This window comes from Orcinus orca, chromosome 17, assembly GCF_937001465.1.
Source record: "Orcinus orca chromosome 17, mOrcOrc1.1, whole genome shotgun sequence".
NCBI classification, from domain to species: Eukaryota; Metazoa; Chordata; class Mammalia; order Artiodactyla; family Delphinidae; genus Orcinus; species Orcinus orca.
Genome location: NC_064575.1, coordinates 15,012,175 through 15,038,501, shown reverse-complemented (window position 1 = coordinate 15,038,501; position 26,327 = coordinate 15,012,175). Strand labels below are relative to the sequence as shown.

The window sequence follows — 26,327 nt, the reverse complement described above, 5'->3', positions numbered from 1 at the left end:
TAAAGTCAGTAAAATAAATTAAGCATCCAATGATAGTTATTCTTATTTTGGATTTCAACTTCATTTTTGTACATTTTATATTAACTCAGCATTAAAAAGTTACGGCTTCCACAAAGTTATATAAAATTATTATAATTATTATCCTCTTCATTGTCATAACTTTTATTGCTATTGAAGTTCTGACATCACAATTGATATCACAACTTGTCTAGTAGGACCTGCTTTAAACTGGCTTCTCTTTCCTTTCAGCACTATCCCTACCATCCTTGAAGGTATCCTCGTTGTCTGGCAGTAAGACATTTCAGACCTGAGTTTTCCTTGCCCCAAGGCATAGAATTCACTACTTTCCAAAGAACTTTGCTTTCTTCTAGCAGAAAACGGTGTTAGCCACCAAAACCTAAGTGCTAAGTTTGCATTTAAGTATCAGTGTTGAAAAACACAAACAAACTGCTATTGCCAATGTTTAGACACTCTTAAGGACAGAGCATTGATTTTTTCCAAATTCGTTTATTATACACTCTACCTATAGTAAGAGACTCATAAAATTTTAATGAGTTTTCTAAAATTTTTCAAAAAATTAGGCAGTAGAAAGAGATAGGAGTCTGTTGGGGGTGGCCAGTAAGTAGTGTGGCATTAAATCAGGAAGGACTGCTTCAGCTGACTGTGTGTTCAACACCCAAGTTGGTTGGGTTTTCTAAATATGTTTTCTTTGATGGTAATAGACTGTCACTGTGATAACTTTAAGCTAGATTTCTGTAGTTAATTTGTTAAAAAGTATTTGTAAAGTAAAATTTAATTTGCATTAATAGTTTGATCTAACAACCTCATATTTTCAAATTAGGGAAGTTTGAAGCTCTTAAAAATAGTGGATCATTAAATACGAGAACATATTAAAGTGTAGGGTGGTTTGAATGATCTATTATAACACTACTAGGCATAGTAGCAAAATAAGCCTTAATGGGTGTTATCTGCTGTAAGTGCTCTATGAGGGATGACCAGATTGAGTAGGAAGCAAACGTGGAGATTTGGTCTGGTCAGCCTATTTTATAGGACAGTGTTTTGCAAATTGGCGAGTGTGACCTGTAAATGGATTTAGTGGGCCGTGACCAGCATTAAGAAAAGTGTGATAGATGAGAGTATATCATGTGTAGTAATGGTAAATACTGAAACTTTGGTTTCTGTTATTCTTTGTATTGGTTCATGATATAAAATGTATTTCTTAACTGCCCTCCATCCTGAGTACTTAACATAGTATATATTGCATTCAGTGTAATAGGCAGTCAATAACTGTCTAACTGCACATAGTTTAATAAATCTAGATAGGAAAAACCTCAAAATAAATTCAGAAAAACTTCTAATACAAAATGATGTTAGGAAAACCTATAAGACTTATGTGTTGTGTTGGGATTGTTTTGTTACTTGCCTGTGACCTTCTTGGATATAGGGACTGTGTGTCATTTAGCTTTATATCAGTGTGTAGGATGGGAAGAACCTAATTCTTAGAGTCAGAAAGACCTGAGTTCCAATTTTGACTCTTGCCACATATAAACTTCAGGATATTGGGTAATTTTTTCCTGCACTCTGAGCTTCACCTTCCTCATTTAAAAAGAAGAATAGTACTAACCTCATGATTAAGAGAGTTATCACTGTACTGTAAACACCAGGTACTCCAAGTACTTTGCCTGGATTATAGTAGATGCTTAATAAATATTTATTAAGTTAATTAAAAGGATATAAAAACATACTAGAGCTTATTTTAAAAATCTGTTTTGAGTATGTTGAAAAAGAATGAAATATTAATTGGCTCACGTGCAAGGGTAGAAACTTCTCATGACCTGAAAAATTGGAAGGAGCCCTGATTATAGAAGATAGCTTTCTTTTTTTTTTTTACAAAAAGCAAGCACTGCCCAATTAAGAAAGTGTAATGTGCGAGATGTAAATTAGAAATGTAGTGGGCCAACATAAAAAGAGACGAAATTGAGTTATTTGTAGTGAGGTGGATGGACCTAGAGTCTGTCATACAGAGTGAAGTAAGTCAGAAAGAGAGAGACAAATACTGTATGCTAACACATATATATGGAATCTAAAAAAAAAAAAAAAATGGTTCTGAAGAACCTAGGGGGCAGGACAGGAATAAAGACGCAGACGTAGAGAATGGACTTGAGAACACGGGGAGGGGGAAGGGTAAGCTGGGACGAAGTGAGAGAGTGGCATGGACATATATACACTACCAAATGTAAAATAGCTAGTGGGAAGCAGCCGCATAGCACAGGGAGATCAGCTCAGTGCTTTGTGACCACCTAGAGGGGTGGGATAGGGAGGGTGGGAGGGAGGGAGATGCAAGAGGGAAGAGATACGGGAACATATGTATATGTATAACTGATTCACTTTGTTATAAAGCAGAAACTAACACCCCATCGTAAAGCAGTTATACTCCAATAAAGATGTTAAAAAAAAAGAAATGTAGTGGGCCAAAATCAGATCAAAGAGTTACTTGTAATGATTAAAACTGAATGCAGATAAACCCTCTCAAGTCAAAAAGCCCAGGTAAAGATGCATTAGTAATTCTTGGAACTGGTTGATGTTCATGTGTAAATTATATACTCAGGGATGAAAAAATAGGGATATGTTTAAATGGAATCTTTATCTAAAATTTTGTTTAAAATCAGAAGCAGACAGAACTGTTGAAAGGATAGACTATCCTTGGCTTAATTAGCAAACAAATACAGTCAATCACTTGCTAAAGTGGTTCACTCAGTAGTTTGGAGAAAACGAATGGGTAGAGTTCTGGAGTTGTTGGCTTGAATGTACAACCTGTCACCCTTTATACCAATTATGTTAATGTAAAGATAGGTTGTCAATATATGTCCCATTATAAGAAAGCTTGCAGAAGAGTCACAGAAAAGCACCTGTCAGCTAGTCTTGCTATATTTTAATATTCTGGCATTTGGAACAAAAACTTAACTGAGTCTGGTTTTGTGAAAGAAAAGCCTGCCTGATTGGCAAACTGGTGTTGTTTTAGGGGATTATTGGAGTACGTTGGTGAGAGAGAAACAGTGAAGCTAATTTATGTAGGCTTTATAAAACCTTTCAAGGTTCTAATCCAAAAGGAATAAAACTTTTTGGGTTCCTGTAAGACGGTGAATAAATGCTTATTCATGAAATCACCTTGGCTTAGAAACAGGAAGTGTTGGTGGTGAACTGTCACTTCACTGGAAGAAATTTTTTTTTCAAATTTTGTATGGGTTTCCAAGGAATTAATGGTTCCAGGACTAATCTCATTTCGTATTTGTATAAATGGTGTAAAGGGGTGTGTGTACAGTCAAATTTTAGCTTTTTAGGGTGATGAAATACTCCAGGAAAAAACCTAATTGCAGATGAGTGAGCAGAAATGGAGTAAACTGAGTGTGTGATAGTTTTCAGTGGTCTGTTTAGTGGAAAATCAGATGAATTACATTTGTTAACTGAGGAGTCCTGAATTTAGTTCTAACCCGGATAACTATCTATAAGCTGTTGTAGATGATTCTCTTTAAATATTGTGCTAAGAACATCAATAATACATCCGTGATATGCTAGGCATTCTTTGGAAGAGTGTGGGAACAGCGTGTTATCTGGCCATTGTGCAAAACCATGCTTTGTACATACCTGAGATAAGTGCTCTATGTTCTGTTAATTAAAAATATGAAGTGTCTGGACTTAAAGCAGTGTACTACAAATACTTGTTCCTTAGAGCATAATACTGAGGAGGAGGATGTAATTGAGGTTATTAAAATATGGTCTTGGATAAATTCCTCAAATTCCATCATGCTACAATTGAGGGTGGGGTAAGAGTGCTTCTAGAAATTTTGTGAGTCAGTTTTAGGATAATAACGAGCTCTCTTATACAGTAGAGAGTAAACTTGTGGAAATTAGTACTACGAGATGGAGTATAGATTGAAAAATTCTTGAAAATTAGATTCACAGGAGATGTATGCAAAATAGAATAATATTAAAGAAAATTTGAGATAGTTAGAATCTGTTTTTTCCATTTGAAAAATGACATGAAGCTCTTCCTTCGTGTCAGATGGAACTCAGGATTTGATGGAATGCTGACCTGACTGCACATGCAGTCACTTTTCCTGTTAAAACTTGGGAAGTAGAGTTGGCCTGACGAGACCACCCAGAGTGATGGTGGGCCTCTGAATGGCCTTTATCAGGTTACGGAAGTCCCCCTCAGCCCCTCGTCTGCCAAATAGTTTTTTTTTCTAGTTTGCATTTAGTGATATGATCATAAAATTCATTTTTAATGGTTATTACAGGCTTTTAATTTATCCTTTTTTTAAATTGAAGTATAGTTGATTTACAATGTTGTGTTAGTTTCAGGTGTACAGCAAAGTGATTCAGTTATACACACACACACGTGTGTGTGTGTGTATCCTTTTTCAGATTGTTTTCCATTATTGGTTATTACAAGATACTGAGTATAGTTCCCTGTGCTGTACAGTAGGTCCTTGTTGCTTATCTATTTTGTACATAGTAGTGTGTGTCTGTTAATCCCAAAGTCCTAATTTATACCTTCTCCCTGACTTCCCCCTTTGGTAACTATAAGTTCATTTTCTAGGTCTGTGAATCTATTTCTGTTTTGTAAGTAATTTATTTCTTAATTTATTCTTTTTAAAAAGTATTTATTTATTTATTTGGCTGCACCGTGTCTTAGTTGCCACTTGTGGGATCTTTGTTGTGGCGTGCGGGACCTGGGATTGTTCCCTGACCAGGGATTGAACCCGGGCCCCCTGCATTGGGAGCGTGGAGTCTTAAGCACTGGACTAACAGGGAAGTCCCTCTTAATTTATTCTTGAGGCAATTTTGATAATGCATATTTTTCTAGAATATTATCCATTCTACATTTTCAACTGTTGGCATAAAGTTGCTCATAGTTTTCTTCTGTGATTATTAAAAGTCTCTGCTGTATCTGTAGCTATAATTATGTCCTCCTGAGTTCTTTTTGCAACTGTTTTTTGGCTTGATTTTCTTGACATCACATTTTTAAAGTAGGGACTTCGCTGTTCATCACTTTACCTCTCAGCTAGTGCTCACATGTGACAGGCCCCGTTGACTCCTGTTGAACTGAGCTGAGCTTGGCTTCATTCCTTCGCTCTCTGGCCAATACTTGGGTGTCCATTGCTAGCTTTTCTTCCCCTTTTCCGTCCATCCCCCACAGGTAGGAATTTTCGAACATTCTTTCCTTTCTTCCAAGCCAGAATGCTCTTTTTATTAGTGATCTCATCCAGTCCAGCCTTTTGCCATTGCCTTTATTTTCGATGGCTCCCAAATTTATAACCCGAACCTGACCTTTCTTCTAAGCTCTAACTGCTCGCTTGGCATTTCTCCCCGGGTGTCTTGCTTACACCTTCAGTGCAGCACAACCAACGGGAAACTCCTGACTTCCCTCCACCCAAACCAGTTCTTCCTCCAGATTTCCTGGTTTCTATTAATTGGCACTGCTACTCATCCAGGCTCAAAACTGCAGTCGTTTTGACTCTTACTTCCAAGCTCTGTGCAGCCTGCCTTCACAGTGTTGCCCGCCCCGCGTGTATAACATGACAACCCCGTCATTCCTGCTGTCACCACCTGCACCCAGACCCTCCTTGCTTCGAACCAGACGACTGTAATACCTCCTGGGCTTTTTGGCCGAGTCCAGTTCATCTTCCATGTTGAAATAGGTTTAACTTGCTAACGCACTGCGGTCAGACCACTCTTTAGCTTCAGGTTACTTGGTGGTCCCCAGCCTCCTCAAATAGGTCAAAACTCCTTAGCTTTCTAGGTCTTCCAGAATAGTCCTCCAAAACGTTCTTTCCTTGGTTTGTCTCCCCCTCACTCCCCATACCACGCTTGTATCCAGCCTGAGAGTTTTATCTCTGTTCTGCGTACTTGAGTTTTTGTCCAGCTGTTTGCCCTTCAGTGGATACCCTTTCCCTCATCTCTGCCAGCTGAAAGGAAGCTTGTCAAGGATAATCTTGACATTCTTGACTGGGTTTGGTGACCTGCAGAATGCTTTTCTTTGTTCTTTCTAGGGTACTTATCTCACTTTGTATTTTAGCCATTTGGGTACTTGCTTAATACCGCCTACTAGATTATAAGCTCCCAGTAGGTAGGAACTGTTTCTGACGCTGCTTTTTCTTTTTCACTGCCTCAGCAATCAGCACAGACACTCAGCAAATACTGATTGAAAATAATTAAATGATTACCATTGTTTTTTGTTTGTTTAAATTTAATTAATTTATTTATTTGTTGGCTGCGTTGGGTCTTTGTTGCTGTGCACAGGCTTTCTCTGGTTGTGGCGAGCGGGGGCTAATCTTCGTTGCGGTGCGCAGGCTTCTCATTGTGGTGGCTTCTCTTGTTGCAGAGCACAGGCTCTAGGCACTCGGGCTCTAGGCGCACGGGCTTCAGTAATTGTGGCTCGCGGTCTCTAGAGCGCAGGCTCAGTAGTTGTGGCGCACCGGCGTAGTTGCTCCGCGGCATGTGGAATCTTCCCAGGCCAGGGCTCGAACCCGTGTCCCCTGCATTGGCAGGCAGATTCTTAACCACTGCACCTCCAGGGAAGTCCTACCGTTGTTTATAGTTTCCTTCAGTGAAACTTCTTACACTCCCTTCCTAAGAAGTTTACTCCAGAATGAGTTAACAGTATAGAAGCGCCATAAAATTAGCCTTTCTAGAGATGTAGCTGCAGGTGTACAAGTCAGGCTCCTGGGGTGATTGGCGCTGGCTTTCTTTGTTTTTCTTTTCTTTTTAAATTATTTATATTTTGTATTTTGGCCACACTGCACAGCGTGCAGGATGGTTCCCTGACCAGGGATCGAACCCAGGTCTCCGCAGTGAAAGTGCTGAATCCTAACTACTAGGCCACCAGGGAATTCCCGGCGCTGTCTTTCTAACAGGTGCTGTCTTTATAGCATAATGAAGCTCTGCTGGCAGTGAGTCCTGAGGTGTCACAATAACGATGTTGATTGATTTCTGATGTGGTAGCAGGGCTAGGTTGGCCCTCACCCCCTCTTTTGGTTATTTCTGTTAAATAAAAGATTTCAACAACCTATGATGATACTTTAAATTTTAAGGTAGAAGTTAATGCATGTGAATTCAGTATGGATTTATAAATGTAAGAAGTAAATCCCACTATCTTTGTCCCTTAGTCTGCAGAATGAAGATGATTAAAAAGGGGAGATTAAATTGGTCTAAATGGTTTTCTTTAATGTGAATAAAATTTAATGTGAATCTGCCAGTATATTTTACATGGGTGGTATTGGTAAAGATTAAAATCATGCTTTTGTAGTTGAAAAATCATAATTAAACTGTCCACCAGCCTGTCAGCAAATTAAATTTATGACATTCCATCATGATAAAAGATTCAGTAATACAGTGAACAGATGTACATAGGAATTATATTAAGTATTAACCTGCTACCATTTATAAAAGTTAGGTTTTTATTCAACCTAACAGCTTGAATGTAGAGATGGACTCGCCAGGCCAGTCCTTTTCTAGGTATGTTTTGAGTTCTTAGTATGATCTAGGCACTGGGCCAGCTGCCTGCTTGGCGTGTCTCGTCTAGTGAGGTTTTTGGGTGTAGATATATATGATAAGCAAAGTTCCTTATTTTGCAAAGGAAAACAATTTCTTATGACAGTGTTTATCTTTTTAAAGGAGAAAGGCAGGCAGCTCATGTTCAGATTGATAATCATTTCAACAATAATCAGCATTTTAAGCTCTGGCAACATAAAAATACTGCCCTCAGTGCAGACACAGGCCTTGATCTGAATCTCAGTTTCTTTATCTCTGTAAATAGGGATGTTAGGAGAAGGAGAAGTAATTACTGTTTAGCAAACACTTTGATATTTATGCCCAGTGGCTGTGAACAGTTATTAAAAAGTCATTGAACAGGTCAGAATGGCAGGTGCAGTGGCGTGGCCAGAGCAAGGGCCAGAAAAGCAGAATCTTTGCAGCTTTGGAGAAGGAGATGCATGTGAAAATGTTCTACTCCTGATTAAACATTTTATTAGTAAACGTTTACAGTAAAGATTCCACCTACAGTCAGGAATCCATTGGTAGATATCTGTGCATTTCAAAATGTCACAAGAAACCACGTGTGTTCTGTTGATGAACACACATAAGTTGATTATTTCTTGAATATACAATGGCATGGATTCTCATTTCCCATAGTAAAGGTAACTCTCTTAAGAGGCTTTTTTTTTTTTTTTTTTTTTTGCGGTACGCGGGCCTCTCGCTGTTGTGGCCTCTCCCGTTGCGGAGCACAGGCTCCGGACATGCAGGCTCAGCGGCCGTGGCTCACGGGCCCAGCCACTCCGCGGCATGTGGGATCTTCCCGGGCCGGGGCATGAACCCTTGTCCCCTGCATCGGCAGGCAGACTCTCAACCACTGCGCCACTAGGGAAGCCCAAGGTAACTCTCTTAGAAGGGAGTGTCATTTCATGAAAAGACAGCAGGCACCGCAGCTCTTTGTATTTGGACAGGAGTAGCAGGGGTGGGGTGGGATTTGCAGTTTGGTGTCGGGGGAGGGTGCCTGGACTCAGGAGCCTTGGTTCTAACCCCCCCCTGCCAGCCCTGGCCCTGCTGCTGCTGCTAGCTGGCTGTGTGAACCTGAAGTCACTTTTTGCTCCAGCCTTTGGCACTGTTTGACCTTAGGCAAATCACCTGGATTTTTTTTTTTGGCCTCACTCACTCAAAACATTTTGAGGGTATTGGAGAAGATCTCTTTTGAGTCTGGGTGAATATTAATTTTATTTATTTATTTTTGTAAAGTTTGGTCACGCCTCGTGGCTTGTGGGATCTCAGTTCCCTGATCAAGGATTGAACCTGGGCCACGGCAGTGAAAGCACCGAATCCTAACCACTAGACCACCAGGGAGCTCCCGTGGGTGAATATTAATTTAAAAAAAAAATCTGTGATTTGGAGAGCAATAGCAGAAAATACTATGCAAAGTAAGTTGACATTTATCATAGATTCTTTGAGAGAGGGATTTAATGCTTGTGCTACATTTAGAAGTTTACAGCTAAAACAAATCTAAATTATGAGCAATTCATCATTTTAATAGGATTTTACAAGGTACTTGGAATGGGTCCAAGCATTATATGTATTTCTATAAGTTAAGGTTTAGTTGCTATCAGACGGGTGCTGTTCATTGTTTTTGTGCCGACTGGTTTCTGTAGCCCCCTGCCTGCCCTCGTAGAGAGAAGAAAGTACACATTAGGGTAGTGTTTGGGTGCACGTACTGTTAATCCAAGTAGCCTTCTTAAAAAATGCTTTGAAATTTTATCTGGCTGAAAAATCATATTTCTGAATTTGAAGACAACTTCTGAGCAGAGAAAAGTTTATAAAGCGTGCATGACACATTTATAAATTCTTTGAAAAAACTGTCTGTGATTTGGAGTGATTATTTATCCCTATATCCCCATATGTCACACATTGCCTTTTTACCCCTGGGGAGTAACCATATTGCGTTATTTGTGATCCTTTGGAGTTATATGAAATGATAATTTAACTTTTCAGATGTGGTTAATCCACAGGCCCAGCTTCCTAACTATTAACATACATGGCATGACAGCCATAACTGTTTCCAGGTGTGATTGGAGAACTTGGACGGTAAATTACTTGTAGATGATCTCGGCCACTGTAATTTACTACAAAACTGCCGCTTTGACATCAGCAGTTGAAAAGAGCATGTTAACATTAACTCCACTTGAGACACATTTTACAAGAAGTAAACTAACTGCCTTTTTGAGACAGTTAAGTGTTTATTTTTTATAATACTATTTAGAACTCCGTTTTGTCTTTTGAATAGCTGAAGTTTTGTTAATAAAAGCAGGCCTTGATTTACGTAATCTGGGTTTGTTTTGTGAGCCTTCCAACAGTTTGGGAGCCCTCTACCCTGTTCTGTGGCCCAGTGTTGGAACCTTTTCTCCCCTCAGTCTCATTTTTATCCCTGCCCTGGTCCAGAGAGCAGCCATCCTCTTTCCTCCACTCCCGCCTGGTCCCAGTTCCTGGAATGAAGTCTGTCTCATTTGCCTCCAAAAAAGACTCAGCACTGGTCAAGGCATAAGAGGGCCCATTTAACACTCTAGCTGTTGTTGTTATTAGCAGCAGAAATCCTTAGCGATCTGGAGGGTTTGTAGTTAAGGAAGACAGAGAGAAGGCTGTGTCTGTTTTGTAGCCGGCCAGAGGAGTGGCATTCTGGGCAGAGGTGACCAGTGAAGAGAGTTGAAAGAGGCAGCAGGCTGGCCCAGGCCACTGGTCGTCCACTGGTTAGCCCCCACTGGACCCACTGTTCTTACCCGTGGCTGTCTCCCTTCAAGCTCAAAACTTCCTGTCCTCGACCTGGTCGTCAGCCACTCTCACACGTTCACCACCACTTCCTGCGCCATCATCTTTCCTAGACCATCTCCTGTCCCCAGCATGCCTCCCCTCTGGCCCTGTGGGAACCCCTGCCCACTGCCGGGGTGGCGGGGGGAGGAGACATGGCATTCTCCTTTCAGGGTCCAGGGGCGAGCAGGCCGGTCATGGCCTCTGTCCCACTGCAGCCAGGTTGGGGCGTAGGAGCTTCCTGACACCCCTGATGGGGATTCTGAGTTTTCTTATTGGAATGTTTTTACTCATGGCGGTTAGCTTTTACAGAACTGTAAATGTATGCTAGTACTGTACAAATAGAATATGTGGATTAAAAAGGCCTTTGTTGCCAGTCTGAGGCCACCTCATAACCATTTATAACACTGTTCATGGGAGAGAGTGCCCCGAGTTCCAAACAGTCAACCCTAAAATGGATTTTGGAAACACTTTTTTCTAGGAAGATTATTTTCTTTGTGAAACTCATGTTGAATATCTTCTTTCACTTTTTTTTAACCCTGAATTAGAGTGAAAGCTTCAAATAAGACTCAGATTCTTTTTTTTTTTTTTTTTTGACTGCACCGTGAGGCTTGCGGTATCTTAGTGCAGGCCCCGGCAGTGAGAGCGCCGAGTGCTAACCACTAGACTGCCAAGGAATTCCCAAAACTCAGATTCTTAATGAAAGAGAAGAAGTTAGGGCTTGTTTGTTCTCAGCGTTTTAATTACACTGGTCACGCATGTTAATGTGCCAGTGTAAATCATCACTGATTCTCTGAGTTTTTGGATTATCTTTAATATGGTAATGGTATGGGAAGATTCATCCATTATTTTAGTTGTGACATTCTAGAAGTGTGTTATGTGTGGCAAAATGATAAGGACCAGAAAGGGCAGAAGTAGAAACTTTGCACCGATTTCATTGTTAAAAACATAAATTTGAAAGGAACATTTGATCTGAGACATTGAATAAACTTCAGTTCTGCTAGTGACTTTGTCCCTTGAAAATTGTTTACTAACCTATGGGTCATAACTAGAGGCATTTGCTAATGTATTTGCAGTGACTGCTGAAATAATTCAAATTTATTGACCATAGGAGGATATTAAATATTTATCTTTTCTGCTTAGTGCCTGTAGTGAAATAGAATATAATTTAATGGTTAGTGGCTTATAGGCTGTTATTTCTGAAATACTATCTTCATGTACTTTATCCAGTGACATTACTTATATATTATATGTGTTAAAAAGCATATTTGAAATCTACCTTACCTGTAAATTTTGCTGCTTAGCCAAACAATATTCCAGAAGAGATTTTTAACTCTGTAGGGGGTGTGTGTGTGTGTGTGTGTAAGTAATTGCAAAGGGAGAAAAGTATGTTAATTTGTGGGATAGGGAGAAATCTATCGTTGAAAAAGAACAAATAGCATGAAATAGTAATGGATTAATATTACTGTGTGTGTGTGCTGGCACACCTGCAGTATCTAATGTATTCCAGCATGTTGTCAGGTTGGCAGTAATTCAGCATATGAAAATCTAGCAATCGTGTTAGTGTTAGGACGATTAAATAAAAATGTATTTGTAGGTGTAGAATCAGTGGAAGAAGCTAACTTATTTAGGTTTCCTTCAAAGTAAGGAAAATGCAGTATTAAACTAAAAATGTCTTAACACAAAAGTAGTTTTATTTGAATTGATATAAACATTGTGAAGAACATAAAGCTGTATTTGCAAGTTTTAAACTTTAAGGGAAATAATTTATAGAATTATTTTGAATTTTCTGAAAACGTAGATCTTCAAAACTGACTTATAAAGATGATAAGAGAAGCTCTGATTTTCTACAAGCCCTAAGGGACTGTTTGATGGTTTTCTGTTTTGTTTTGCTTTCTATTTAATTTTCACAATCCTGAAAATGACTGCATTACTGTGGTTAATTAAAAAAAATTCAGATATTTTGAATTTTAAAATTACAAGGAACTTAATTTAACTGTCATTGGTTTGTCAAAACAGACAAATCATTTAGAAAAGGTTGGCTGATTGAATAACTACTTCTGTATGTGATACTGTTTCATGTGAAGTATCAGGTGTATTACTGAGTTCTGTAGTAGTTAACAACAGACTTAAAAAGCAACTTCAAATCTTAGCATGATTCCAAAAAGTCCTTACTTTCTTTTTGAGAGAAAAGAATCCTAGGAGGTTTTATCAACTGTACCTTGGAAGTCACTGTGATAGAAGAAAAAGAGATCCGTACAGAATTGAAAGTTGGTGTATACTTGAAATGTAACATTTGCACAAAATACATAGAGGAGACAACATGGTATTGACTGTATTATTAAATGGAATGCATCTGAGTATTGGAAAATTTGGCCTAAGGTCTTTCTTTTGTCCTTTCTCTGTGTATCTGCCAGGGTTGTGAAAAATCTTGTAGCTTAATCCCCAGGCTCTATTTTACCAGAGGTTAGAATTCACTAATTAAAAGAATATAAACAAGTATGAAGCTAACAAGTAATCCTATAAATACTAAATAGAAATATTCATGAGTAATATCTATTTTCTTATCTTTATCTAAATAATATTTATTAGTAATCAACAAATCAATGAAGACACTTTTTTTCCCCATGCATGCATCATCACAATCTGTTTTACTGACTTTTTAGTGATGGATACTTTGATTCGTGGTTCTGCATGTGTATGCTGAGAAATGTACACATTGAAAAATTGAGGTACCTGGACTTCATTGTACCTTTGTAGTATTGGTCATTTTCATAGAACTTCAGCTACCTGTTTATTTTACAAACGCCTGTATAGTGCTTACCACGGGACGAGTGTTGATTCTTCTAAGTGCTTCAATAATACCAACTCATTGGGACTTACCCAGCGGTCCAGTGGTTAAGACTCCGCCCTTTCACTGCAGGGTGCGACTGTTCGATCCCTGGTTGGGGCAATAAGATCCCACATCCCACAGTGCCAGCGCCACGTGGCCAAAACAAAAACAAAACAAAAAAAACCACAACTAACTCGTTTACTTAAAACCTGATAGCAGCCCCGGTTTGAAGTGGGTATGATCATTACCCCTGTTTTGCAGATGGCACAAAGGAGTCAGGTCCCTCAGCTGGTGTGCGGATCTCAGCAGTCTGCCTCCACCACTTGTGCTCTTTTTTTTAAAAATTTATTTATTTTTGGCTGCATTGGGTCTCCACTGCTGCATGCGGGCCCCCTCCAGCTGCGACGAGCGCGGGCCCCTCACTGTAGCGGCCCCTCCCATTGTGGAGCATGGGCTCCAGCCGTGCAGGCTTCAGTAGTTGTGGCACGCCAGCTCAGTAGTTGTGGCTCGCGGGCGCTAGAGCACAGGCTCAGTAGTTGTGGCACATGGGCTTAGCTGCTCCGTGGCATGTGGGATCTTCCCATACCAGGGCTCAAACCCGTGTCCCCTGCATTGGCAGGCAGATTCTTAACCACTGTGCCACCAGGGAAGTCCCACCACTGTGCTCTTAATCAGTATCCTCTGTTCCTATCCAGAAAGATCTTTCATGGAAAGTTGAGTCGGAATTCTTTTCTTTGTCAGACCCCTTCCTCCCACGCTCTTGCTGACCAGACAAGGAGCCCTGGGAGGGGTGTGCTGGCAGGAATTCTCACCGTCTTGCTCTTCTTGCTGTTTGGGAGGCGTGCAGTGTGACAGCGTCTGGCTGTGAGTGGCCCTCCTCCGGCTTCGTGAGCAGTCCTGCAGAAGAAACTTTTCTGGATCAAGAATGAATTCTACCCTCTCATCCTGGAGATCTGGGGCTAAGAGTGAGAGCTGCGTCCAAGTTCACGGTTGAAGCTGGGAATGTGGAAGAAGAGGAGAGAGACAGTACTGTTGCCTGATGGGAAATGTGAGCCCCACACTGAGTATCACAAGTGCCAGCATTAGAGGAGCTCCTTTTCTCAAGGACAACTTTCCTAGCATGCTCCAGATGAGCAGTAGCGGGGACTTGCTTGTTTCTGATTAGTGATTCTCCTCAGCAAGGCTGGGGGGGCCATGGTGTGTGTGTGTGTGTGTGTGTGTGTGTGTGTGTGTACATAGGATTACTCTAAAAGTTGTCAATATTCGGTCCATACCACGTATTAAAAAATAGTAATGAGTTTATGTTAGCGCTGAGGCCTAATTTGTGAGCAGCCCCTGGTCCCTGGCATCTTCATGCATACGGGCCTGTCTCCATCAGTATATGTAAGGGGCACTTGTCTCTAAGTTTTGGCTGCTTTGTAAGGTGACTTTTTTCCCCCCTTTGGAGGTACCTTTGTCCTCTTTTCACACAGCCCCTCAGGGGTGACTCTTGGGTTTTCACAAAATAAACCCTATGTTGTGCACCTGCGCTCATAGCAACATTATTCATAATAGCCAAAAGGTGAAAGCAGCTCAGTGTTGACGGAGAGATGAATGGATAAATAAATTGTGGTCTCTACCTACAGTGGAATATGATTCAGCCTTAAAAAGGAAGGAAATTCTGACAACATGGATGAACCTTGAGGACAGCGTGTTGAGTGAAATGAGCCAGTCACAACAAGAGAGCTATTGCATGATTCTCCTCCACCGAGGTACCTATAGGGTCAATGCATCTAGACAGAAAGTGGAATGGTGACCGCCAGGGACAGCGGGTAGGGAGGAGTGGAAACTGGGAGTCACTGTTTAATGACTACGGAGTTTCAGTTTTGCAAGGCGCAAAGAATTCTGGAGATTGGTTGCACAACAGTGTGAATGCCCTTGTCACTACTGAACTGTACACTTTTTATTAAAAATGGTTAAGATGGTAAATTCTATGTTAGTGTATTTTACCACAATTAAAACAACGATGACAACAGATTCCGTGTAAAATCTGTTCAGCTGTTTTAGTGCAGTGGTTTCACTGGCAGACAGACACTTTCTGGTAGCAGCTGGCTCTGCCGTGGTTGAGAGCAACGGCCTCAGCACTACTCTCTAGGGAGCAGACGTTGCGGCACAAATGTGAATGTGTTCCATGGTTCTCGAGAAAGCTTATTGTGGACGTTGAAGGAAGGGGTAAGCAAGTACGGGGGGCCGTGTGCGCAGAGCTCACGGAGGCAGGAATGAGGGGACCATGTTCAGGGCTAGTGAGGCAATGACCATGGTTTATGTGGGCAGAGGTAACTGATGCCACCAGAGCAGGATGAAAATATTAAGTGCCGTCACAAGTCTCCATGTTTAAAAGTTTTGACTTTTTGATAATTTTGAGACTTTTTGATAATTTTTGGTCATTTTGCTTATATTTTATTTCCTACCATGTCTACCAGCTAGAGTATGTGATGGCTTTGCCAGGGATCCAGATACACTCCATTTATAGGCATTTATTATGTCTAACAGGTATTTCAAGAAAGGTCCTGAGCTACGTACGACGAGTTATTAGGATTGATGTAAAGATCAAGCCGGAGCCCCCTGCCCTTAAGAGCTTCATGCTCTAAAAGAGGAGATGAAACATGTGGACCAGTATAACTGAAATACGAGACAGGGCTTCATAAGCTGTATAAAGAAAGGTTTTGTTTGAAACAGACTAGAGAGATCTAATATTCAGAAGTGAGATCACGGGTCACGAGTAGGAGCAGAGCCTCGAAAGACGGGAAGGATGTTACCAGGTAGAGCCAGCCGGGATCTGGATGCAAGCTGAGCATCGTGACACACAGATACAGGGAAGGCCAGGGTGATGGACCTCTGCCAGGAAAGGCTGAGAACCCCGTGTCATTAGAGAACAGGATGTCCCTTGGTTGTAGGAAGAAGAAGATGGGAAAGATACTTTGAGGCCAGATCATGGAGAGTTTTCAATGTCTAATTGAAGAGTTTGAATTTACATAAGCTGTGGGGAGTTGTTGAAAGTTTCCAATGTGGGAATGACATGTTTTGATACCCTCAGAGGTCAAGTTGGCAAATGTAGGGTTAGGAAGCAGGAGGCTGGCTTGGTCCGATTTGTGATTTTTTAATTATAGAGGCCGATTTGGTTCTTTGGTGTCCATCTGAAGTAGGAAATTAGGTTGGATAAATAATTTAGGGAGGATACAAATTAGGCATTAAAAGTTAGGCAGAGGTGTTAAGGATGGATTTAGTTCACAGTGTAGAGCTATTGAAAGAGTTGGGCATGATGAAAGCTATTTTATTTTTTTATATATACTTTTTCATATTCTTTTCCATTGTGGTTTATTACTGGCTATTGAATATGGTTCCTTGTGCTATACAGTAGGACCTTGTTGTTTACCCATTCTATATGTAGTAGTTTGCATCTGCTAACCCCAAACACTACCCCTCCCCGTGTGAAAGCTCCTTTTAAAGATCGGTTAGGCAGCAGTATATAGAAGGCACTGTTTATAGAGAGAGACTAGTTAGTGAAGAGGTTATTGAATGGTGGAATTAGGAAGAGCTGGAGGAGGGTAGTAGCAGAAAGAAAAAGGAGAGGATTGATAAGAAGTAGAGGAAATGGTGAAAAGAAGGAAGGAAGAAGTGGAATTCACAATTAATAAGCATATGTGTGAAAAAGAATTTATTGCATGACAGGATAACTGACCAGTAATACCCACTCTTAGAAAATAGGTATGCCATGTTGGTCAGGCAAGGGGCACGTAGTTGTGAAATGGCTTGGCTGAACAAGCTGATGGAGGGCCTGGTGGCTTTCAGGACTGCCGAGCTCACTGTCAGTGTCCCGGCTTGGTTGGCTATGTCCTCAGAGGCGCCCAGGCTGGTGGTTCTCAAACCTCCATGCCTCGGCACACTGGCGAACTGCGGATGCTTCAGAAATGCGCTGTGACATATTTGCTGCGAGTGGACATTCACATCGTCTGGCAGTCTGCAAAAGAGAACCCAGCTGAGCAGGTTATAAGGGAAATCATTGCTTTGACTAAGCGAGAGCCTTGACCTCTCAGGCCAGTGCTGAGGACAGAGCAGAGTTCACTGCCTCACACTTGCCCCCGAGGGTTCCGGAGACCCTTCTATCCAGTAGCAGTGGAGAGCTGGGGGATCTGGGAAGGATGCAGCCCCGCGGGGATTTTACAGCACCGGCGCTGTATACGGCGGGACACACATCGATGTAATAGTGCACGCTTGCGACGGTCCTTGAGTTTGTTCAATTTGCTTTTGAGTCTTTTCATTCATTCATCGGCGTCGGTTAATAAATGAGTCCAGTCTTTGAACATGCCTTGCAAGCAGCTGGCAAAGACTGGTCCTGCCAAGCTCTTTGATAAACACGACAACCAAATATTGCAGTGGGTAAAGGTAGAGTGGAAAGAAGGTAGAATTTGGAATGTGAAATCTTAGGTTTGAATCCTTGCTTTGCCACCAGCAGTGAGACCTTAGGCAAGTTATTTAAACTCAGTTTTCTCCGTTTCTTTTTGTAAAATGAAGGTAATAACATTTTCCTTTCAAGCCTACTTTGATGATTCAAGGTAATGACTAAAATATAGGCACTGTCCTCTGTGAAGAAGAGTAATGTATTTCTCACCTCCAATATGTGATGATTTCAGTGCTTTTTACTCCTCTTTGTATTAAGCAACCATTTCCCAGGTTTTGTAAAGCATGTGTTTCTCTGAACTATGGACTCCTGGAGCTTGATCTTTAAAGATTAAATAGACTTAGAGTATTCAGAGCACCAAAGCAAGCATTGGTCACTTGTGATTTATTTGAAGTGGAAAAAATATTAGTTTGATTGAAGCATGACATTTGCTGTTAAAATATATTTAAATAGCAATATATCTTATGTCATATACCTTAATACACATTATAAGTTTTGTGTTTTTTTTTTTGAAGTACTTGCCACCCTCCCCAGAAAACGGTAGTATCAGCAGCAAAACTTATGACTAAAGCAGTCAAAGGGGATTTTGGTAGAATTTTCTATCAATTTCCACAGAAAAAGACTCATCTTTATATCTAGAATTAGGAATAAATTGGGAAAAAGTTTTAGTCAGACCAGCATTCTTGAAATAGACTCAGTCATATTGTAGTGTATCGTGGTATTGTGGAACATATTTACGTGTAGGTGGTTTTCTTTTAATTATTGAGCATAGTTTTAAACCTGCTTACAAATCTAGCCATTTGAGTTCATAGTAGGCTTAAACTCGGCACAGATATTCTCTGCTCAGATACAAGAGTAGTTGTGTTTTTAACTGGAAAAAAAAAAAAAATCGACTAGCTTTTTTAAAAAACTGCTAGAGATCTGAAAATTTTGGAGTATTTACTTTGTCCAGTTGTAGCTACAAGCAATTGTGTTGGCTTCATCCCCGACCTCTTTGAATTCCAGTTACCGTTTACTGTATACTCGTGCTTTTAGTAAAAGAGTTGATTTACAAGTCTTAAAATGGCCTCCATCATCACATAGTGACTGCTTTTCATAAGTGGTGTTTTTTTCAAACCTTAGTAAAGGAATTCATGAAACACGAATATAAAAGTAAATCCTGTTGACCTGAAGGGGACTTTCATTCTAACCTTTTCAGCATCTCTATTCATTTCATGATGTAAGTCATGGTTTATTGTTTAAAACTGTAACTTGTTTCTGCGTGTGAAAATGCATTTCTTCATACTGCCTTTGCCGGGACTGTAACATCTTAATGATTTTGTTAACAATATAATTTGATTGCTACCTTATGGAATATGAGGTTTGTTTTGAAAATTTAAATGTGAGCCTTGAAAGATAAAGCTTAAATGGAAATTAAAGCTTAGCTTAAAATGAACTTGGATAAAGTCTGATTTTTACTTTGGTTTTTCTGCTAGTATGCAGTTTAATGCCAGAAAAAAATGTAGCTAGTATGCAGTTTAATGCCAGAAAAAAATGTAGCTATGAAAATAACATCAAAGTGTTAGGCTTTTAAAAAGTTGACACAAATTAATATATAGCAGTAATTTTAGACATACTAGCTTAAAGCAGGATTATCTCATTTACTTTTAGCTATAAATTTTCTTAGTGAACTGAAGAGAACTGTAAAAAGGAAAACATCTCTGTGTATAATTTATACAGTTGTAGTAGTTTTTCAAATTAGTTTAACATTTTTAGTAGCATTTTATATTTGAGCAAGCTAGAATTTTGAATCAGAATAAATTCAAAGACTCGTGCAAGCTGTAGTTAAAGTTTGAATATTGAAATGACCCTTTGCAGTTACTTATGTGCTGTACTGTATTGTGTTAGGTTATTTTAAGCTTTTAAATTTAGCATTCTGGCATTGCGTTGGTCAAGTTAGAATTCTATTTTGTTTGGTTTTAGTAAGAAAGCTTTATGCTGTTGTTTCTATATGCAGAAACAATTCATAAGTAACAATTTTACTTTTGACCATTATTATAAGAAAAAAATCCAGTAAAAAATATAACACTTTTGCTAAAGTTGTAATTTAAACATGGAATTTGCTTTTTATAATTAAAAGCTATGCTGTTATGAGCAATTTGGGATTAAATAAACCCCTCCTCAGTGTTAGAACTATTTTCTGTGCTGACCATTCTTAAGTAAATGGGAGTATGAGAGGCTTTAAAACAAATTAGCTAATTAAAAGTTTTTATTTAGGAGAGAAAAGTACTAAAATTAATAAGAAATTATTAATTTCTTATCTATTTGCTTTGTATAACTACCTTTTCCAGGTAAGCCTTAGGTGTTAGAATTGCTTTGCTTTTACCTAACCACTTCAACTGAAATCTTTCGTAAGTGTATTGTACACATTCACGCCTTTTAAGATTACATAAATTTCTCCTTTTCTTGTGACTGCACATGAATTTTTTTGAGTTGTGTTTTGCTTTTATACTATATGGCATCAGACCTGTCCAGATTTTGAAAACTTGTGTCTGATTTTTTCCCATGACTGCAGGTTCTTTCTTTTTACTATTGACTTTTGTAAATCCTTTCACCATGTTCCTCTGATGATGCAAATAAAAAAAACAGGTAATAATAGTAATTGCCATTTTTTGAATGTTTTATAATCTAAATATCAACCCTGTATCAAAGGTATTATCCCCATCCTATACAGGAAAAGGTTAGGAGTAGAGGGGTTAAGTAACTTATAAAGGTCAGGAAGCCAGTAAGGGGTAAGACGGACTATGACTCAGATGAGTTTGTATATATGTGTAAATATGTATACACCTTTGTGAATACTACCCAGATCCCTACAGAAAACATTTCCAGCACCCCAGGAGACTCTCTGTGTGCCCCCTCTCATCAGTATCCTCCCAAAGATAACCACTATTCTGCTGTCTATCCCCATAGATATTGATTCCTCCTTGAGTAGTTTTACCTAGTCTTGAACTTTATAAAAATAGAGTCATATAGAAAGTACTCTCTGATACCAGGCTTCTTTTCCCCAGCATTACATCTGTGAGATTCATCCATGTTGTAGCACAGTGTTTATTTCTTCTTCTTCATTGCTGTATGGCTTTCCATTATGTGACTGTATTAACATTTTTGTATTCATCTTATTGATGGACATCTGGGTCATTTCCATTTTTGGCTTTTAAGAATATAGCTGCTATGAACATTCTTTTACATGTTTTTAGTTTTATACTTTTTTTTTTTTTTTTTTTTTTTGCGGTACGCGGGTCTCTCACTGTTGTGGCCTCTCCCGTTGTGGAGCACAGGCTCCGGACATGCAGGCTCAGCGGCCATGGCTCACGGGCCCAGCCGCTCCACAGCATGTGGGATCTTCCCGGACCGGGGCACAAACCCGTGTCCCCTGCATCGGCAGGCAGACTCTCAACCACTGCGCCACCAGGGAAGCCCCTTATACATGTTTTATGCTCACTTCTCTTGGGTATACACCCAAGATTGAAATCCTGGGTCTTGAGAATAATGTTAAGTTGAGCTTCAGTAGGTACTGCCAGTTGGTTTTTCAAGTGTTTGTACACGTTTTCATTCCCATCAGCAATGTATGGGGTTCTAGTTGCTTCACATCCAACATTGTTGGTCTTATTAATCTTTTCCCCTTTTAAATTTTATTTATTCTGGTAGGGTATCGAGTTTGATATCAGGGAAATGAAAATTAAAAGTTATGTTTTAGAATGAAAAGATATTTAACGTGAAATGTATATTCCTATTCATATTTAAAGATTAATGGTCATGTGCATGGTCTTGAATACTTGAATATTACTGAGGGTTTTTTTTTCCCCCTAATTCCTATCTTTGTAAGCAAGCTTTTATTGCTTTTTTATTAATAAAGTTTTTCTTATAATAAGGACAATGAAATATTCTAGAAACCACTTGTTTCATTTAAAATTTTATTTAAGGGAAATTTTAAAGGAATTTAAAATGATAAATATCTTTATTGAAGAAATCAAATTTACAAGTGATGTCTACAAAGGAGAATTGGTGAGAACGAGAAAACTTGTATCCAGGAATGTCACAAACTTACTAATTGTCTTGTAGAAGAGCTCAGTAAAGACCTTTATGAATAGAAAATCTAGGTCTTTTTTTCCATCAAAATATAGCAATAACATATGACCTATGGGACTTTAGACATTTATTCAGAGTATGGTTTACATAGTCTTACAGTAAGTTATTCTGCTAAAAATTACTTGAATTGATTAGTTGTTTTTCCAAGTTTGTGCAAGTTACATGTGTTTGCCATTCCTGTATGAGTCTCAGGTACGCTGATTAGTCAGGCGGTCTCATCTGAAACCAATGTATAATAGTGCTAAGTTGTATGACCTGCCATTCCAGTTTCACAGTGTTTTTGTTTTGCTCAAATAGATGAAAGGTTTAAGTATGGCCACACTGGTACTGCATTCCTGGTGATCTTGGTAGGTTAATGACAATCTTTGTCATAGAAGTCAGGAAATGTGGGTTGAGCCTATGGGATACATAGGCTGGTTCATTAAAATGCTGTCTCCCAAAGCACTGAGGATTGTTGGAAGCACTTGGTAGGTAATACAGCTTTTAAAACCTATCTGTCTATTTATCTATCTATCTATCTTTGTTCTGTTCTTTAGAGTCTTTTAATACATCATGTTTAATCATTATCTACTGTATGATTGCTTTCTCTAGTAAGATTAAAAATGACTTTGGAAAGTCAGGTAAATTTCTTTCTATTGTTTAGTATGTTTGTTTTAGCTGGAGGGTTTTGGTTAGTCGTAAACACCGTCATATTGTCAGATCATACTGCTGCTGTATTTAACTGGTTGGCTTTTAACTGAATTAACTTTGTCAGTCAGTGTTGTGATTGATGCCACTTTTTTTTTTTTAACTATAGAGATTGGGTTTAAGAATTTTTAAAGTAAATATCTTTGAAATACAATCAGTTAAGGCAGTTTGGTGCTTAACAAGCTTTGAAGTATCTTTTGGACAATATTTGAATGGATCTTTTAAGAATTTCAGGGGAAGGTAGGTGTATATTTATGAGGAGAGGAGACATACAGGAGTCTTGCTTTCTGTTGAGTCTTCTTTTAACAGGCATACTTTACTCAATTTATTTCGAGTATAGTATTCAAAATGTAAATGAATAGATGGCAAGATTGTTGTTCATTTGAAGACTGTTCACGTGTGCTTGTGTTGTATGGAAAGAGATGACACAAAGCAGAATGAATTAATCTCCTTGAGCAAACTTCAAGAAAATCTGTAATCTTGTAATAGAAATGGAAAAGTTTGAAGTTAGGCAAGGAAAGCTTAAGCAAAGGCAATGAAGTGGGTAGTTGCTAGTAAAGAGCTGTCAGGACAGGACTGAGTTACTGATTGTCCTACTCAAGAGTGCCGTCTCTAGAGAAACCCAGTAAATGAGTTATTTATTAGAACCACAGTAAGGTAGCTGAGGCCTTTTAATTTTTTAAGGCCATTTCTGCCTTATGTAAGTCAGTGTTGAGTTTATGGACTACCACCAATAAATTTATTTTAAAGTTTAAAACCATCGAAGACTAAATACTTCATCACCTCTCCTCTTCCACTTTTATGTACCTGGAAGATCCTGGCTGTTGGGAAGATAGCTTAGAGTTACCAGAGCGTTTACTCTGCATAAGGGACAAGGGCACTAGCTTTTGGGCTTAATATCTTCAATATTAGATCACTGAGGCTATGACCAACAATCTTTATCATTCATCATATGTAAGTAACATAAGAAAAGAAAAACCTGCTATCAGTTTTCCTCATCTGAACCTTCCATGTAACAGATAATTTTATAAAAGACATGCCCTTCAAGTTACTTTAAGTTCTCTGTATGATTCTAGAATCAAAACACTCGAACTGTCCCTCCCCCTTTCTCTGTATGTGAAGAGTGGAAGGGTCAGTTTTCCGTGATTTTATTTGTATTAGTTTTATTGCTGTCACTAGTTTGAACAAATAGCAATGAAATGCCTTTATCCTTTCATGTGTATGTGGGAAAACTTAGATAATAAGGTCAAGAGAATGTGTCCTTCATACACACACATACACAGACTGATATGTACCTGGTAGTAACTTAATTATTAAGGGTAAGAACATTAGTACTTTATATGCATAATATACACAGACTTAGAGTTTGTGTTATAAGTACTAGGCAACTCAGAAATCGTACTGTGTTGAACTGTATCATGGGTGCCAGGAGGATTGAGAAAAGTATTATTAAGAACAGTTGAAGTTTCTGCAGAAATCTGTGAAACCTTAGCCCAGTGTTTTTGGCTTCTCTTGCTAGTTATGGGGAGGGAAAGACTAGTCCAGCCTGGCTTTCTGGTGGCTCCATTTGAGCTGTCTGCCACCGGGATGGTAGGTGTGTCCCAGGGAGAGCAGTCTACTGCTTAGGTGGTAATGGCCTCCATTTATGAGGTGATGAAGTAGAGGTGACTAAGCTTTGGCCAGAAAGACCAGACCAAGTTCATGGGGCCACCCATGCCAGAGATCCTGGGGGAAAGCTAAGTCTCATTTTAGCCTCTATAAAGAATAGATTATATTCTTCTTCTTTTTTTTTAAATTGGCCACACCACGTGGCACGTAGGATCTTAGTTCCCCAACCAGGGATCAAACGGTCACCCCCTGCATCGGAAGCACGGAGTCTTAGCCACTGGACCACCAGGGAAGTCCCCTGGATTGTATTCTTAAATAAAAAATACAAGTGAAAACTGCAATAAGATGCCATTTTCTGTGTATCAAATTAGCAACATGAATGAGAGTCTGACCTTTGTTAATTAGGTTGTGATTAAAGAGTATTTTCATGAACTACTGGTTTGTGGTATAAATTGGTATTTTCTGAAAATCACTTTGGCTTCATATATCAGGAACCTTACAATTGATCATATTTTTTGACATAGCAATGCTACTCCTGATATTCTGTTTCAAGGAAGTAGTTGTACATCCAGATGAAGATTTATGTGCAAAGATTCCCGTCATACAGTTTCTAAGCAGTGAAACAGTGCTGTTAAACAGGGAAGAAATGGTTAAGTAAATGATATTCTTATGATAGCAACAGCATTTATGGTAAGGGAAAACAGAGTAGTGAATTGTTATAGAGAATTATATTTAATCATATTTAAAGATATGGATAGAAAAACACCTGAAAGAAATAAACTAAATGAAAATATTAGCTAAACTATTAACAAAAGGTACTACAGGGGTATGGGGTGGTAGTGAACATTATTTCCCTCTCTTTTCTACTTTTCTGTTTTCCAAAATGAACATTTGTTTATCTTACAATCTTATAAAGGAAAATTTAAAAAGAACAGAGTGAATAATAGTTTCATTAAAGGGAGAAAGAACAGATATCATTTGAAAGAGCTGCTCCAGTTATGAGGCCAAGTTTGGAAATTGAAGACCTGTTCTAACATCTCTATGGAGCAAGTTCTAGGGATAGCAGACTCTTCTTGGAATGAGTGAGAAAGGGTATTAATTTTGTTTCAGAGATTGTTTATCTATCAAATACATCCTGTAAGGGTAAGGATAATATTAACACGACTTCTCCTACCTCTGGCACCTGGTGCTTGATCAGTTCATAGGGAATAAGGAAATGAAAGTTTGCACTAGATTTTGGAAACAAATCGACCCAATAAACCTCAGCATATCCTTTTGCAGTTAGATAGCATATATCTTATCAATATACGATAGAGAAGATAGAGAATTTTGAAGTGGAATAATCACTAGCTTACTTGGTATATTGTGTCCTAAGAGTGTGTATCTTAGGCATATGTATGTCAACCTTGAAAAATGGAATGCTATATTAAGACATTTGGAGAGAGAGAGAAAAAAGTTGCAGAGCTAATTACGGTGGTGTATAGGACCAGTCATAGGGGTAGTGATGGTCTAGGCCTGGGGAATGGGACCCTGCATTGCTAATGGAAGCTTGTTCATCCCCACTGAAGATCAGGATAGCTCTGGGAATAGCTGTTAACTTGGTGTATAATATCTGAAGAGTTGTGTGTACATATACGTATTATTTTTTAAAATTTGACCCTTTTTGGGGTTAGTTTTATTTATTGATTTTATCTTTCCCTGGAAAATTTGACAGTTAAACTCGTAGGCTCACACCACATAACAGAAAGTTTAAAGATAGTTTGGTAGGCACTGTTGAGTTAGACATTATAAACCATATAATCAGCAATTTGATTTGCCCATTGTTTTTATAGAAACTTGGTCCTGGTAATAAATGGAGTATCCCTAGGCAATGATTTTTCTTACGCTAAATTGAATAACTAGCAAAGGAATTAATGTATCAAATACTTTAAAAATTTTATTAAATTTCCAGGTTAGGCTATTATTCTCCCCAACAATAACTTTTCAAAGTTTGCTGATTTTATTCTTTGTCTTCTCCAGATGATTTTGTTTTCACTGTGATAATTACTTAACGTTTTATCCTACTTTGATGTGCATTCTTACTGTTGGCTACATTCAGTGTCCAAATTGTAATTTATATTTATAACTGCCTTTCATCTATTAGTCATCCATTGTTTTCTCTCCTGTTTTTAAAGCATAGCAAAGCTGACTGACTCAAAGAAGCTTTTCTAGTTAACATCAGTTGTCCACCATTCTCCATAACCATCTTTAGCCTACTACTAAGAATTAATATACTTTCCT

The 26,327-nt window shown here is 38.9% G+C and overlaps 1 protein-coding gene across 16 annotated transcripts in view; it reads left to right on the top strand.

Moving 5' to 3' along the window:
* NCOA2 (nuclear receptor coactivator 2) overlaps positions 1-26,327 on the top strand; it is a 272,679-nt gene that overhangs the window by 51,621 nt on the left and 194,731 nt on the right. For 2 of the 16 annotated variants that reach the window (XM_049700453.1, XM_049700454.1), the window contains exon 1: positions 22,041-22,219. The exons of 10 other annotated variants lie outside the window; for them this stretch is intronic. The gene's annotated coding sequence lies outside the window, so the exon portion shown is untranslated. Of the gene's footprint in view, positions 1-22,040; positions 22,224-26,327 lie in introns of those variants that run through there. 4 more of the 16 variants (XM_033407124.2, XM_049700455.1, XM_033407117.2 and 1 more) reach the window with 3 other exon arrangements.